The sequence below is a fragment of the Equus asinus genome, chromosome X, assembly GCF_041296235.1.
Source record: "Equus asinus isolate D_3611 breed Donkey chromosome X, EquAss-T2T_v2, whole genome shotgun sequence".
Lineage (NCBI taxonomy): Eukaryota > Metazoa > Chordata > Mammalia > Perissodactyla > Equidae > Equus > Equus asinus.
In genome coordinates, this window is record NC_091820.1 from 123,616,147 (window position 1) to 123,632,223 (window position 16,077).

The window sequence follows — 16,077 nt, forward strand, 5'->3', positions numbered from 1 at the left end:
TTTCATGTATTGGCACATTTAAGGGAAACATTTGCGCTGAGTTTATAGGCTTCCTTTTGAAAATAAATAGAATTATTTAGTATTTGTTAAGGGTTTATTTACTAAGCCTTTGGTTGCTTTTTCTTATTCCCAAACTGCTGTTTCCTTGTCTCCCCCATCTCGACAAGTGGTAGTTCTTTCCTTCCTATTGTCCAAGCCAAACACCGTGGTGACCTCCTCAATGACCACGTTTCCTCATGGCCCACATTAGCTCCGTCAGCAAATCCTCGGCTCTACGTTCAACAGCAACCAGAATGTGCCCGGGTCATTGCACCTCCGCTGTCACTGCCCTTGTCTGAGCCTCCATTACCACTCTCCTGGATTATTCTAATGGCCCCGTCAGTAGTGTCTCTTCTTCCTCCTTGCTCTATGCAGTCAGATCTTGTACATATCTTTGGTTGAACATCTGTACACATTTGTGCGGGGTAAAGAACTTGGGGTTCCCATTGCTGGGTCACAAGGGATGCTTATGTTTCGCTTTGGTAGATGCTGCCCAGGGTTATTCCCCATACGGGGGGGAGGAATTTGCACTCCCTGCAGCGGTGCTGCTTCATTGTAAAGGCAAGGCAAGGCGAGGAATTGTGTGAGGAAGGAAACCCGGCCACAACCCCGCCCCGTGAATGCACCACGTGGATTCCTTGTTGCACACTCCTTTTCAGTGGGGACATACCTGCTTTGTGTCATTGGAATGACAGAGTAGCTCCTAGAAAGTGTATGTGAGTAGATGCTGGTGGCAGACCATGAGTGGGATATGGCACTGCTGGTGAGCCCACACGACAGAGGAGAAGAGCCCCTGTGGGCCAAGAAGAGCCAGGGCTGCCAATGGTGGGATGTGAGGGCAGGGCTGCCTGGGGTGGGATGTGAGGGCAGGGCTGCCTGGGGTGGGATGTGAGGGCAGGGCTGCCTGGGGTGGGATGTGAGGGCCGTGCCTCCTGTGCTGGGATGTGAGGGCAGGTCTACCCTGGTGGGACGTAGGGGCAGGTCTGCCTCTGTTGGGATGTGCAGACAGGGCTGCCTCTGGTGGCATGTGAGGGCATGGCCTGGGCTGAGCACCATGGGTGCTCCTTCCTTCACCTCACCTCGGTCTACTCATGCATGCCTTGATGCGACCGAATTCCAGGGAGGCAGGGAGCAGGCAGGGAGTAGGAGTTTACCCCCATCCTTCTCTTCCTAAGTCTTCCTCGCTGTGGTCCCTGCTCTCCCTGCTGGAACAGGGTGCTCCAGCCAGCCTTCGACTCGAGAAGTCTCCCGGTGGAGACAGGTGTCCGTCTCCTATACCTGCCCCCACACTGGCTGCCTGTGCCCTGGAGAAAGGGTATTAGGGTCAGAAGACACAAATGGAAGCTATTGGATCTCCCCTCGGACACACACTTGACTCATCTGCCACAGTTTGACCTCCCCGCCCTGCAACTCTGCTCTCTGCTGGTTAGAGGTTCTGGTCCCCTAGGAAGAAACCCATCCCGTATGGGAGGAAATATTGGTTCCACTATACTTGAAGCCGCTCTTAGCTGCTGGAGCCTCTCAAAACAGGTGCTTGTGGTGTTTACGCTATAGAATGAGGCCGAGGAGGAATACGGATGAGACTCAGGGGGTCCCCTCAGGTGGCTTCTTATCCTCCAGTCCTGAGTAGGTCCCGACAGAGTACTGCAACCCCAGAAAGGAGCACCAAGGACTCAGACCCCAGGAGTGAAGGACTGAGCCTCCCCAGAGGGTAAGGCAAAAGGACCGTGGAGTTGATGGAGAAGTCATAGCTAACAGGACCACCTCAGGGCTGTGTGCAGAAATGAGGACTGTACTCTCTACCTCTGTTCCCTGCTTATGCACGTCCTTTAGTTCAATTCTCTCAGCTCTACTTTAGTAATGTAAATAGCACGGAGCGGTGGTGCTGGTGAATTCAACATTTAGGTCGTGGAATTGTAGCATATCCACATTACGCTGGGATGATGACTGAGCAAGAGAAAGAGGAGACATCACTGGGAGAAGATTAACTGTAAACAGAGGCCCCATGACTTCAGCTCTGAGTATGACGGTGGAAGGTGTGTATATGCTGTCTCTGTCCGGTTACCTCTTGGTTTTATGTGGAGTGATCAAGTCATGGCAGGAGGGAGCATTTTTGGAATCGTATGAATGGAAGAAGGCTGTGTGGAAATGAAAGAGCAGCCGGTGATTATTGTCTATATTATTTTTCTGTCTACCTAACATCCCCTCCTTTGGGACCTGCCGAAAATCATGAGGCTTCACTACCCCAGACCACAGGAGTCGTTGAGGTAGAAACACAGCAGAGGGCCAGACATCAGCATCCAGTCAAGCCCCCGAGTATTGACATCCTGGCTTGTCGTGGAGCCTCCACCTTTTCAGACTTCAATACCTTGCCCTGAATCCTTCAGATTCTTTGGTTGAACCAAATGTGGCTTATGAACTTGGCCTCCGGGTTCCCAGGCAGTTTTCAGGAAGGATTTGAAGGGCAGCTCTTAGGTTTGCAGTAAAACTACCCAAACCGGGGACTTGTGGTCAGTCATGTCTCGAAGACAGAATGGATACCGGTCTCTGAGCACTCCCACCCCTACCCTGGGGACGAGGATTCTAGACAGAGGCTGCCTGCGTTGCTGGAGTGGGAAGCGGACGCCGGTAGTCATCAGGGTGCGAGCACCAGTTTGAGAGTGGAGGCAGTGAGGGAACTGTGTCCAGGGCAGGGGTCAAGGGTCACATCAGAGAGCCCAGGCTGTGGACCAGCCACAGGGAAGTGCAGGGCCCGGAAGCTGCCTCTGTGCCTGTAGAGTCGGAAGTCTGGTCCTATCGAGAGAGGACCTGGAGGAAAGGAAGGGGGAAATGATAGAGAAAGGTAGAAAAGGAATTCTGTTGATCTGGTGTCAGAGAGGAGCTCTGTCCCACGTGGTGCTCTCAGAGAACTACATCTTAGGAAAGCCTGAGGTAAAGGACGCGTCCTGTTGCACTCGGGGACTGTCAGCAGAGCTCCAGAGACAGCCCGTAACTGTCCAACGTAGCCTTCGGCAGACGTTGCCAGAGATACTCAGCTCGTGAGAGTGGGTCACGGAGGAGAACAGGCCATCAGTCCGAGGATGCTGGACTTTCGCTGCCTGTCTCCTTCTTCTGGCTGTGGGACGGGAGAAACAGCCCTGCCGTGAATCGGGGGAAAGGATTTGAAAAGTGAAAGACAAACCCAACGGCCTGTGCTCCTTGCAAGTGAAAATTTTTAACTGGACCTGTTGAGAAATATGCATGATTGATCTTGCTCTGTTAAGGGGTATACCCCAGCGTGTGCTGAGGAGAAAGTCGTATTTATTAGTGACATCTCCCCATTGAGTCCCGCTTGCTTTATTGGAGCCCCTGTGATAAGGAATGCTTTGATGTTTCGTTCCTGCTTCTCCTTCTGGTTAGAATTCACGTCCGCTCTAGGTGCCTCTGAGCTCCGCCTGAGCCTCCGTGAGTGTGTGCCAAGCAAGAACTTGGGAGGATCGACTGAGGTTGCAGAAATGGACTGCCCAGCCCTGCTTTCCCCAAATTCCAGCCCCCGTCGCGCCCACTTAGAGAGGGAATTTTACACGAAAATTTCAAAGGCGGCCTCACTCTTCAAGTAATAAAGATACGACTGAAAACGAATCATGACAGTGAATGTCTGGTATCAGTGGGCAGGATGATATGGTTTGCAGTATTTCGTCACTCGGGCACTATCCTTCTCTGTGCCTGGCTCCTCTCCTGCAACTCGGAGGTGATAACGGTCCGCATCTCTGAGTTGCTGTGAGGAGCACGTGAAATGATGTGTAGAAAGTGCTTAGGCCCCGGCCTGGCTTTTCGTCACAGTGCAATCACGTTCCCAGGTATCACTATGTCTCTACAACCAGGTGGAGTGTGTGAGTGCACGTGTGCACTCAGTCTCTCTCTCTCTCTCTCTCTCTGTCTCTGGTTCAATCGCTCGAGCTGGTGGTGAGGGGGCTTGACATCTATTAAAGTCATTCCACCCGGGTAAATTATTTCTCCTTATTTTTAATGGCTACATAGTGTTCTAGTCTATCAATGTACGTTTTTTCTTCAGCCAAGCTCCTAGCGTTGGACATTTAGTTTATTTCCGCTGTCTTGCTGTTATGACCAACACTAAAATGTGGGACCCTTGGATGATCACCATGGGGTATTTGTTGAGTGTTTCAGTTTTGAAAAGTTAATCACAATCTTTGTTTTGTTTTCACCTTATTGCTCACGCAAAGTTCCCTAGAGTTAGGAAGATCTGGGCTACCTGCAGATTACTGGCCATTTTTACTTTTAAAGCATTTCCTTATGGTCTATGATTTGCTTAGAAAGTACGGAAATCATATCTCGTGATACCTCAGGAACATTTTAGGACCTACATACACTATTAGACAGATAGGAAGGCAGAAGCCATCTGGCCTCATGTGCCACTCCCTAAAGTCCCCTCCCCCAATTTCCTTCTAATTCGAATTCCTTTTCCGTAAGCTTTAATTTTGATCAAAGGAATACACGCATAGATAGTTTTTAAAAGATCAAATAGTACACAAGGGCTTGTAGTGAAAGCAGTGAATTCCTGCCCCTCCTCTGCTCTCTCGGTTCCCCATCCCAGAGGCCAAAACTACACATGTCTTTTGAGCGGTTGCCTCCATTTTTCTCAATCATATGCTTTTATGAGTACTTCTTGACTTGTGACAGGAGGCATTTTCTGCTGCCTTCCTGCTGTCCCCTTGGCTCTCCACCCCCCTTGATACGCTGTGCCTTTTCTCACTTGGGGGGACCGCCATCCATCCAGGCAGCAGCTCCATCAAACTGGCAGTAGCCCCTGACTCCTTGACTGCCCGTCCTTCACATGGCTGCCACTGCACCTTCACCGCACGCCCTGTTGGCCCGTGTTTCCATTTAATCTTCACGGCACCTGGAGGAGCTCCAGCACTCCTTCACCCCCACCTCGACTCTAACAGCCTCCTTATGACTATATTGCCTCCCTTTTTCAGATGACTCTGTTTGGATCCACTCTGCACACTGACACCCAAATGATACATTTCTAAAGCAAATGGAATCTGTTACTCAAGGCCTTAAATTCTTAATGAAGCCTTCCACATCCCACCCAGGGTTGTGTGCTCTGCACTGCCTTTCCCCTCATCTTACATCCTGAACTCCCTTCTCCAATCAGACCACGATGTGCATTCTACCCTGAGGAGGCCATGTTGTTTCCGACCCCTGCTCCCGTGCACCTGCTCCTCCCTGGACCTTGAAACAGCCTCCTCTCTCTCCTGTGTAGCACGTCAACTCTGGGGCAGGACACGGTTCAGCCTGGTGCTTCGTCTCCTGACAGACTGGCCCGAGGGACGCAACCAAATCTCCCAGAACCGTTTGCCAATTTCTCTATCAGAACACCACTGACATTGAGTCTTCTGGCAAAACCAGTCAGCAGACAAGGGAGTTTGTGAATTCCTCCAGCGGGAGTATATCTGGAGATCTGCCAGTGAAAACCACTATTTCACTATCTACATGTGTACTTACAGAATACCCCTACATACCATGCTACATAAAGAGCTATCTGATCTTATTCTATAGAAGAAATTTGTGGTAACTTTGGAGAGGAGAGATGATATATGTATACACATATGTGTGCATATATATCTAAACACTTAGGACGATTAGATTTATCAATTAGCATGCAGAAATGGCCATACATGAAAGTGATAAAGATGTGGAACTAACAATGGGAGAATTAGAAAGTGCCTGGAAGATGTGAACCTGGAACCTGGAAGGTGCTTTCCGTGGTCATTAGAAAATGCAGAGTCATACGAGCTGCTTTAGTGGGGGAATGGCGCAGGTAAGAGTGCAGGTTTGCTTTGAAACATGAAGGATGATGATAACAAAATGACAACTATAGTTAGGTGAGAGCTTGGTATGTACCAGGCACCAAGAAAGGGCTTTGCATTAACTCAACGCATCTTAGAACAGCCCAGTGAGACGGTTCTTATTGGCTCACTGCTTTAACTCATGAAGAAATAGAGGCACAATAATCATGTCACGTTACCCATCTGATGAGAGGAAGAGCTGGTGTATGAATCCAGGGAGCAAAGGTGCAGCCCGCATACAGATCCAGTAGCCAAAATGAGTAGTCGGTGAGTAGCGAATGCCGAATCTTCCCAGACAGGCAGGAGCCCAGGGCATTGGCCTGGGATGAAGTGTGAGTGGGACTGGAAAGATTGGTGGCATAAAAATCAAGAGGGCATGGGTGATCCGAGAAGCAGGACCTGTGTGGTATTGGCCATCCTGTGGCAAGCACTGAGAGAGCCCAGCATGTGTCCATCCACAGAACCAGTCACAGAGATAAGCCTTAGTGCCAGGTGTTGAGAGAGCTGGCAGATCCTGGAGACAGGAGTCACATCAGGAGCTGGAGTTTCCCCTCTCTTCCCTCCACATGGCTTCAGTGATGGCTGAGAAAGCCTGCCACAGCTCTCCTGCCCTCTGGAGCTTCCTCAGAGTGTGACCCACGATCCCAGCTCTGGAAGAGGTCAGCTATCAGCTTTCTGTGCGCTGACAAACGACCAGCTTGACTCTAGCGGATAAGACCCCCATCGCGGCCAGTGGCTGTGTTCTGAGCACTGCCCAGATATCTGGCCGTCTGTTTCTGGTGTGTCCTTTCCTCATCCACAGTTTGGAACTCATGTTAACTTTTTGGATTTTGCCCTTTCTTCAGAGATCTACTTGAGGACTGGGAAGCCCTCTCTAACAGCAGCAGCGGATGCGAAATTCAAGGTATATTAGTCAGAGATATGCAGAGGAACAGCAAGAATAGGAGTATGATAAGTTATGGGAAAGGAGACTTGTTATGAGGATTTTGGTCACGCATCTGTGGAGGCTGAGAAGTCCCAGAGTCTCTCGTGTGCCAGCGGGAAACCCAGGAAAGCTGGCGGCATAGTTTAGTCCCGGTCTGAAGGCCAGAGAAGCAGGGGAGCCGATGGGATCAATCCCAGGCCAAGGGCAGGAGAAGATGAGATGAGATGTTCCACCTCGAGCAGTGAGGCGGGCAAAAAGGAGGCATGTCTGCCTTCGTCCACCTTTTGTTGTATTCAGGCCTCAATGGATTGGATAATGCCCACGCACCTGGGGAGGGCAATCTTCCTTACTGCGGCCACCTCCTCAAATGCCAACCTCCTCCCGCAACACCCTCCCAGACACAAGCAGAAGCCATGTTTAATCTGAGCATCCCGTGGCCAGTCAAGGTCACATAGAAAAGCCACCACTGTGGTGGGTAGGGCAACACCGTGGACTATGGCATGACACTGTTCCCACACCTTCGCCGCCTCCCCACCCCCACCACGCCGAAAATGACTTTTTCTGTGGGCAGGATAGGGTTCGCGTTATTGTGTCCTTCCCAGAGGCACTGTCCACTCTGAGCGTGCAGTCCATCGAGCCTCATCCCGTGGCTATGTGGTCCACCAACCAAGGGAGAGTGCAGGTGAGTTGATCATTCAAGGTAGTCAGTGCTAGCGGGGCCGCGCCCCTCTTTTCGTCCAACTCTCAAATTGAGAGCAGCTGCAAAAATTCCTCAGCAGATGGCCTCCTGAAAAGAAAGGGGTTTCCACTCTCACCTTCATAATCAGGAAGCTTAGTGACCTGGCAGCAGAGAAATGAAGTGCCCTTAACTTTCATCCTACAGCGACACAAGAAAGAACTCTGCTTGGGGTTGGGAGTGGGAACGTGAAACCAGAGGAGGACTCAGAGAGGTAGTGCCTTATGCCTGGGCCTTGGCGAGTGGGCAAGAGTTCCAGAGGTAGAAAGGTAGGAAAGGATATGAAAATCCTGAAAGGGGTGGTTGGGAGTTGTTTGAATTCACTGATGGGACCAATCCTGGGAGGCTGCTATGAGTCACTCTGTTGCTGGTTTTTCCCTGCTCTTCCCAAACGTGTGCAACAGTAACCGTCTTGCCAAGATTGCGAGTGCCAACTTGGGGTCCTTCACACTGTGCCCAGCAAGTACTCCGCGATCCCAGAGATGGCAGGATTCCCCTGAATCGCCGCTCGGAGGTGTCTTCATGTCCATGTCGAAGAGCAAAGGGAAATTCACATCGACCGCTGGGGATGGGAGGAGTGAAGCATGGAAGGCTTCCTGGAAGAGGATGGCACGGAGCTAGGCTTGAAGAGCCTGAGTGATCAAGATTTCCAAAGTCTGAGAAGACGGGAAACTAAGGAAAAGATACGTGAAAAGCCTCGAAGCAGAGCTAGGCGTTGAGGGATGGACATAGAAGAAGAAAGAAAGAACAAGAAGAGCCAAGATTTCAGTCAATAAGCAGAGCCTTGGGACATGAGCGGGGTTTGCGCTCTTGGAGCTGGAGCGAGTGGCCAGTCTCCCTGTCAATCGTCGCAGACCCGCCAATGACGACGTGTGAAGGCGGGGCCAAAGGAACGCTGTCCAGGGAAGCGAAACGCTTGACCGGGCTCTTTAAAATGTGGATTGTGCAGCGCGGCTTCCGTGGACCGTTTCCCTCCAGGATGGGGGAACATGGCGGCTCCGTCTCCTGCTGTCCCCAAAGTGTAAGTTCCCTTGACTTCCTACTTGGCTGTCTGTCGGGTGATTGGAGGGAAGCGGGGGGACGGTGTGTGCTCAGCTCCTCTGACAGGCAGTGTGCCCCGGGCGGGCTTCTGGGTGGACGGCAGAGAAGGCCCCTTAGCGGCGTCCGGGCCCCCGGTGGAGCTTGCGGCACAACCTGATGGAAGGCTCAGCTCGTCTGCTCGTGGCGATGTGGGCCTTGACCCCCCTGTTGGTGGTCTTCAGGACTGGAGGTGTCTGCAGCTTGGAGAGGAGGAAGGGGCTGGGGCGGAGGGCCGAGTGGCCGTGGGTCCAGGACGGGCCGTGGCCGTTGGCGGCCAGGGAGCGGGTGTGGCCTTTGGTTGTCCAGTGTCGCGGGCTGGAGGCTGGCCCCGGGTCTTTGTGGAAATCTGGGTCCTGTCCGTTTCCGTGAGCCCTTTCGTCAGGGTCGGGATCTCGGTGATTTTCGACTCGGACAGAGGGAGGTGACGCGCTCAGGGAGCGTGTGTGCGAGGGTGACAGCTGGTGGCCCATGGCCGCCTGTGAGCGCAGACTTGGGTTTCCCTGCCCAGCGTGAGTGCGCGTTTCCTTTCATTGGTTGCTCCCATTTCGGGATGCTCTTCTTCCCGTGCGGCTGAAAAAGAACGACACCCTGATAACGTCGGGGGAAAGAGTGAACAGCCGGCCTGCTCAGCTCGGGCTTGGCTTGTTCCCTGACCCCGCGAGTCCCCTTCAGTCAGCACTGCACGCTGTTTTACGTATTTCTGCAAAGCCCTTCTGGACCTAATGTCATCGCGCTGAGTGGAGAGTGGCCCAGACGCTGTCAGTGTGTTTGCATGCAAAGTGTAGTGTTCCCTACGCTTTTCCAGTGTGAAACCCAGCGGTGTGATGGGCGAGCCCTTGTTGCTTCGAGTCCCTGAGGGGCATCACGGCCCCGGGGCTTCTATTGCTGGTTTCATTCTGTAATCTCGTCCGTCCGTAGCGCGGGGTGTTTTTGTCTTCCTCGTGATTTTGCGGCCATTTGCATGTGTTTCATGTGGATTTCAGCTGGGTTTCCTAAGCATTCTTCAAACGATAGTCTCTTCCGTGTGCCCTTTGGGAAGTGATTTGTGCGGCTGAGCACCAGAAGTGTTCCAGTCTGTGTGAAGGCCCCTTAGCCACTCTTGTCAGCCAGGACTGGACCCTGCTGGGCACTGAATTTTGCATGCCCTTCCTCATGCGTTTAATGAGGAGGTCCTGGCCCTCCCCCATAAACGTCCTTTAAACGGTTTCGGGGAAATTTTAATTTACAGAGCTGGAATGTACCCTCTGATAGAGTGTCGTAAGTTTATAATAGAATTGCGTGTTTGACCTGATTTATATTGTTCTATTCTGGTGTTTCTCCGTCTTCCTAACTTTTCTTAAAAACTCAACGTTCTGAGGTCCTCTCCACGTACAGGGCCGAACTTTCAGTTGGCTGAGTCCTTGTTGTTTTACGACAGCGAATGCTCTTAACCGTATGTTGACGTGCGTCCCTGGCCCGGGGTGGGATTGTGTTTTACGGAACAATGGCGTTTGGGGTCATTTTATTCTGTTAAAGGAACGTCCTGATCCTTTTCGTAAGCTTCGTGTTAAAGTTTTTCATGTCACCTTCGACTGACAAATGAGGACACGATGGTCCTAATTGTGTCTGTGCGTTTTGCTTTACGACACTTAGCGGCTTCAAGCGGTCCGCTAACCTAATCTTGCATTTTATTTACTGTTAAGGGTTTTTCATACCATTAAAGTTTTGAAATTTTAGCCTTTAGGTTTCTTATTTCATAGCTCTAATAAAAATTAAGAAAGGTTTGTTTTCAATGTTAAAAATTCACACGTTGTCGATCTGGCTGAGCGGTGCTGTTTTACGACACTGAATTCCCGGAAGTGCGCCTCACTGGTCAACACTGGAAGTCATTTGGGTTCTTCGGGGACTTCATTTCCAGCAATCATTGTGTGTTGCGTGTCGCGTTATTCGATTGGGTTCTGTCCTGAGTCTTTTCATGCGTTTCCTGCTAAAATCGTGGGGCATTTTCCACTTACAGAGGTGGAAATTCACCTCCAGAATGAGTGCTGTTAAGAGGGAATGGCCCTTGCAGGTCATCGGGCATGCTTTTGTCTATTACTGGAGGGCAATAATTGTGCATTTATTCCGTTGTCATTTCTTTAAATGTTGGCCTGGTTCCTCCTTCCCTCGTGTTGTCGCAGAGAAGAAACGTTTTGTGTAGTTTCTGTGTCCAGAAAAGCAGGATAGGCCAATTCATGTCCTGACCGGTCTGCCCCAGGACCACTGCTGTCCCATCTGTTTGAGGTCCTGGGCCAGACTGCGAGTGCCATTGCCCCACCCCCACGTCAAAGGGTGCTGTCCTTGCCTCTTTGCACACAAGTGCTGACTGTGCCTTAGTGGCTCAAAGTGCTACAATGTCGCGTTAAGAAATCGACAGTGCCCGTGTGTTTATCCTCATGCCTCCATCCTGCGACATCCACTGTGTATTCAAGGGGAGAATTAAATTAAAGGAACATTGTTGTTTTCCTCAAAATCCTGAGGACACTATTGCCTGGCAGTAACCTCAGAATTGTCAAGGAAAACAACTACTTCCTCTACGTAATGGTGATGGTTGAGTTGGCTTATGAGCCTTCTTGCAGGTTGATTCTTGATACTGACTTGAATTATGTATGTTAGCTCATGTAGAGATGATTTAATGACTTGAATATTGGTGGGGCATTGGTGTTCTCTAAATCCACCTTGATCACATTTAGAAATGGGACAGATGTATTGCTGGTATTTGCTTTACTGGTTGTATTGCTGGTCTTCCTTTATCTGCGCGGTTGGTACTGGCAGGAATACCAATTTCCGGAATTGGGACACTCACTCACCTCGCCGGTGAGTCCTGCCTTTTCAGGCAGAGCCCCAGACCTGGATCAATACCTACGTGTGGAATGAAGGTGCTTTTAATCCGTGCCCATTGCCCATAGTACAGTAGGACGTATTGCAAATTAAGAGCAAATTCCCCAATCTGTGTATTTCCAGATGTCCAGTTTTTTCTGTTGTTTTGTCCTCAAAGACCTATGTTCGATATCGGATGGTAGTAACGTTATGTACTATATGAAATTCTTCATGAAATTGTTCTGAATTCAGTTAGCTCATGCCTAGTTTTAGCAGTCTTTGAACTTAATCTTTTACCAATTACTGAGACCAATATAACGACCCAGTTGTCTAATGTGCATCTCATGGTCTATTAAGTAGAAGACAGAACCCATGTGAATGAATTGTTACCCGTAATCTTGCGTGGCATGTAAGTGTCAGTAATTGGGAACACAGTGAGAGCAGGCACACATTCCAAAGGTTTGTTCCCATCCTTTTATGTGTGAGTCAGTTCCCTTATTACTGAAGAGAAAAAATGGAGTTGGGAGACCCCTCCCCCCCGCCCACCCCCCCCACCCCCGGCTTCTAGCAAGTCACTGGTCACACCTGTCAACATAATGTTGAGTGAATCCCATCCGTGTTTGAGTAAAGCGGGATGAACCCTGGTTCACTTGAAGGGGCAATGAGGCCTCTAAAGCAGTGGCCTTATCTTGTGGTTTGACTCATGGAGCGCCTGTCTCACAGTGTCTTTCACTCTTTTGGCCTACCTCACACAAGGTGCGTGAGTGGGTCCTCTGGCCTCACCGACCATTTTCAGAAATTTCTCAGGAAAAGGGAAAGAACAAGTTCGCCTGAGCCTCTTGACTTATATGAGTTGGCAAGTAAACTGTTTTTCCTGCAGTTGTGCTGGGCTGTCCACCCAAAGTCAAGTCTCCTTGCAGATTTCTACCATCACCATCCCCTTCAGGACCTGTGATGGCAAAGTCCAGTCCAGGTCATCCTGTGGGCCTGTACGGAGAAGAGAGTGGAACTGGAACCAACAGTCAAGAGCAGGCAGACAAGTAAGTGCCATCTCGTGTGATCGGAGGCCACAGGTGTTGGGAGGAGGGTAGCACTGATCTCCTGTTAGCTGTAGCGCTATTTCAGATGGTGTGGAAATCCCTTCCCTGAGTGTCTAAGAGGGGAATTTCCGGGAACGTCGGGGGCACTCCCTGGGCACTGCTTATGAACCCCATGGCTGAGATGCTAGGTCTACCACCAATTCTTGACTAGTCAGTGGCATCTTTTTCCAGTCCCTATTGGTGTTCCTCTGTTTCCTGTGGGTGCCACTGTTACAGCCACCTTGACTTTATTAGACTGTCAGATTTCAAAAAGAACCGATGTTGACATTTTCACGTCAAGGTTTTGATCTGTCTTATCCTTTGGAAAACCTTTGCCAGCCCAGGCAGAAGCAGGATGGACTAGATGGGACGGTCAAACACAACCTTCAGGAATCCAAAGATTGTGGGAGATTGCTCATGTGCTTTTTATCTCGGGTGTGAGATCGTGGATTTGGATGTAATTTAAGACCGGGTCTAAGTGGGAAACGGGGGAGAAGGTGAGACCCGTCCACCACGTGGGTGCCAGACAATGGCAATCTGCCAGTCTACCCCGGTTGTGGGTAGGTGAGCATTTATATAGCAGTGGCCCTGCAGGCATAGTCTAGCAATTGAAGTAATGAATAGGTCCGTACTTGTTCACGCGCTTACCCCTCCGTACATTGTTGGCCACTTTGTTGCCTAGCAGATGTTGCTGAGACCAGACGTTGTGTTTCGTGGACAATAGAGTTCTGGTATCTGAGTGAGAAAGACCCTTGGCCCTCTCTAGCTCTCATATTTGAGCTTGAGTTTCCACAGATGGAGACGGGGAGCACACCTTGCTATCAGGTATGTTGTGAGAATCAAGTGTGATGATCCTTGTAAGTGCTCGGCATGCAGCGGGTCCTGAAGGAAGTAGCTGAGCACTTCCAGAATCCATAGATTAGAGCAGACCCTTGTGGCTTGGTTGAGGTCCTCTCCCTCCCTGTGAGCCCCCGCTTCCACTTCAGTTCTTGAGACCTTTGCCATCATTTCAACGAAATGTTTTGTTTCCTTTCACAGGACCAGCAAATTTCCTCAGCGATTGCTTCAATCTCTCTAGAAACCAACTTCTCTACTTCTCCTGTGATGCCAGGGGAAAGCCGGGCAATTCGGACTTTGCCTTCTCTGAGCTGCAGTCTTTCTGGCCAACGTGGACACCTTTCGTCAAAGCTGACGTGGCTCAGCACCAAGTTCAGGCTGGAGGCTTCTTGTTCACTGGCAGTGCCACCAAGATCTCCTCTGTTCCCTGTCTGTATAAAGTCACTTGTTTTCTGGGGGGTGGTTAATTTGTTGAAACTTAAGTGAAGAGTTTGGGTAATTGGGAGGGAGTTCTTGATACAAATCTGCACTAGGTAAGGTGCGTTCCAAGACGCTTCTGCCCTTTAGTCTCATGGATGGCTCTGGTTCCCGGTTCCTCTATTGCTTTATTGGCACAGGTTTCATCCAGAAGGTCGCATCACAGAAGCTGAAGTTCACTCACCAAGGGTGAAAACAATCCACATTTCTTTGTGAGTAGAGACTAAAGTATGTTGCCTTTATGCAGCCCACTGACACTTCAAAGTCATTATTGATCCTTCTGATTGGTTGGATCACATAAGATTTGCAGAAGATAGGGGTCATTATGTTGTCTGCCCAGTGAAAACCTGAGACCTGAGATACTTAGAAATACCTGTGCTCAAGCCCATGTTCCTTCACCAAGTGACATGACGGTGACCATCACTGGCCTGGTTGCTAGTCAAAAACTCAACTTGTGAAACTTAACCGTAACTGCGATGCCTTCTTCCCCTTCCACATACACTAGGGCCCACTGCCCAGGACATTCATTTGAGGTCACTTCACGGCGGGAGGGGTGCGAAAGACCTAGATGAATGGTTTCAGGGTCAATCTGCTGAGTATTGGCACTTAAAAACAAGTGACGGCTTTGAGGATTCCAAAAGAGTGACTCTAATTGATGACATTCTCAAAATCAAGACTCTCGGGGAAAGAGAAGCTGACCCTCCTCAGACTGTAAGGTGGGATCGGGTTCTCTCCCAGGAGTTCGTTCTGAGGCGAGCCATGTCACTCACCCAGTGAGACATGTACTCATGAATGTCTGCTCACTCCTGGGAATGTTAATGTGCTGTAGCTTTTGGTGTGAAGCATTCCATGTCAAAGTCGCGTTTGGCGTATGTATTTTTTCATTCCTCTTGTTGCTGTGGGGGTTGGAAAGAGAAGGGATTATATTGGACCCCTTAAGGGTAGGCTCCTGAAATGGAGTGTATTCCTTGTTCTACTGGTTCCCTGTTCTGTGCAAAATGGCTATGGCGGAATAATATTCCATTGTATGTATGTACCACATTTTCTTTACCCACTGATCTGTTGATGGACACTGAGCCTGTTCCGTGTGTCGGCTGTCGTGAAGAGCGCGCCATTGAACACCGGGGTGCAGACACGGCTTTGAGACAGTGATTTCGTTTCCGTTGGCTGTACACCCAGGGGTGGGATTGCCGGATCATGGGGTGGCTCTCCTTTTACTTCTTGAGGAACTTGCATACTGTTTTCCATTGTGGCTGAAGCAGTTTACATGGGGGAACACTTCTTGAACTAAAGAGATTTCATGACTGGTTCTCCAGCCACTTCTGATTGTCTGTTCTCTTGAGGAGAAGAATGATGGAGGTTGGAGGCTCACGTGGGGAAGGGGGTTCTGTGATCAGGAAAGATGGAAGGACTAACTCCTTGCTTCCGGTGCTTGAAGCCTAGAGCTGGGAAGGGGGCTGGACAGAGTGTCCTCTGTAGAGCTGCTCTCAGAGCAGGAGGACAAAGCAGAGAGGAGGATATGCTCCCTCAGTGTCAAAGGCGTGTTGGCCTTTGTATGTTCCAGAGTGCCTCCTGCCCGCTTGCCCATCCCTGGCACTACCAGGGATCAGCATGGCTGGAGGATAATAGATAACAATGCAGATGGTTGAGTGTGACATGAGAACATACGGCCCTCTGGCCAAGATGAAATTTTGATGATGGGGACTGTTGCTGACTTGTGCAATAGGAGTATTTTGGACTTTGCTGCTGAGGAATGCTTTGCTGTTTCTGCCTGATTCTGTGCACTGACTTAGCCTGTGAATAATGGCTCGAGGAACATTGGCTCTTTGCCCTCCTACGTTGTTGTGTAGAACATTAACATGAGGGAGTCTTCTGAGAGAGAACTGCTGTTGTCTCTGGGGAATAATCGCTCTTGGTTGAGGTGCCCAGTCACTCTTTCGTATTGTTGACGAGCTGTGTCCCCGTGGAGAGAATGATGAAAGCGAGCTGCTCTTGCTGCTGTTATATTTCCACAGACCACGCAGACACTTCTTCCTTCCACCATCACATGACTCAATTGCCTTTTTCAAGTCCCTCAAAAAGCGCATGCCGGCAATGGCCGAACGTGGGGTGTGGGAAATTCTGGGTCCCTGGGGAGAAATTGGCCATGGGCCGCGGTCAGGCTTGCGTGCTCTGACATGAAGGTGCTGAACAGAATGTCGTCCACCATGCAGG

At 50.2% G+C, this 16,077-nt stretch overlaps 1 long non-coding RNA gene across 1 annotated transcript; it reads left to right on the plus strand.

Annotated features, from left to right (window-relative positions):
• The first annotated feature begins 1,028 nt into the window (after positions 1 to 1,028).
• On the plus strand, positions 1,029 to 16,077 carry LOC139042702 (uncharacterized). The gene is made up of 4 exons (XR_011499750.1): positions 1,029 to 8,573; positions 12,351 to 12,510; positions 13,235 to 13,374; positions 13,588 to 16,077. It is a non-coding gene; the product is annotated as an uncharacterized lncRNA (long non-coding RNA).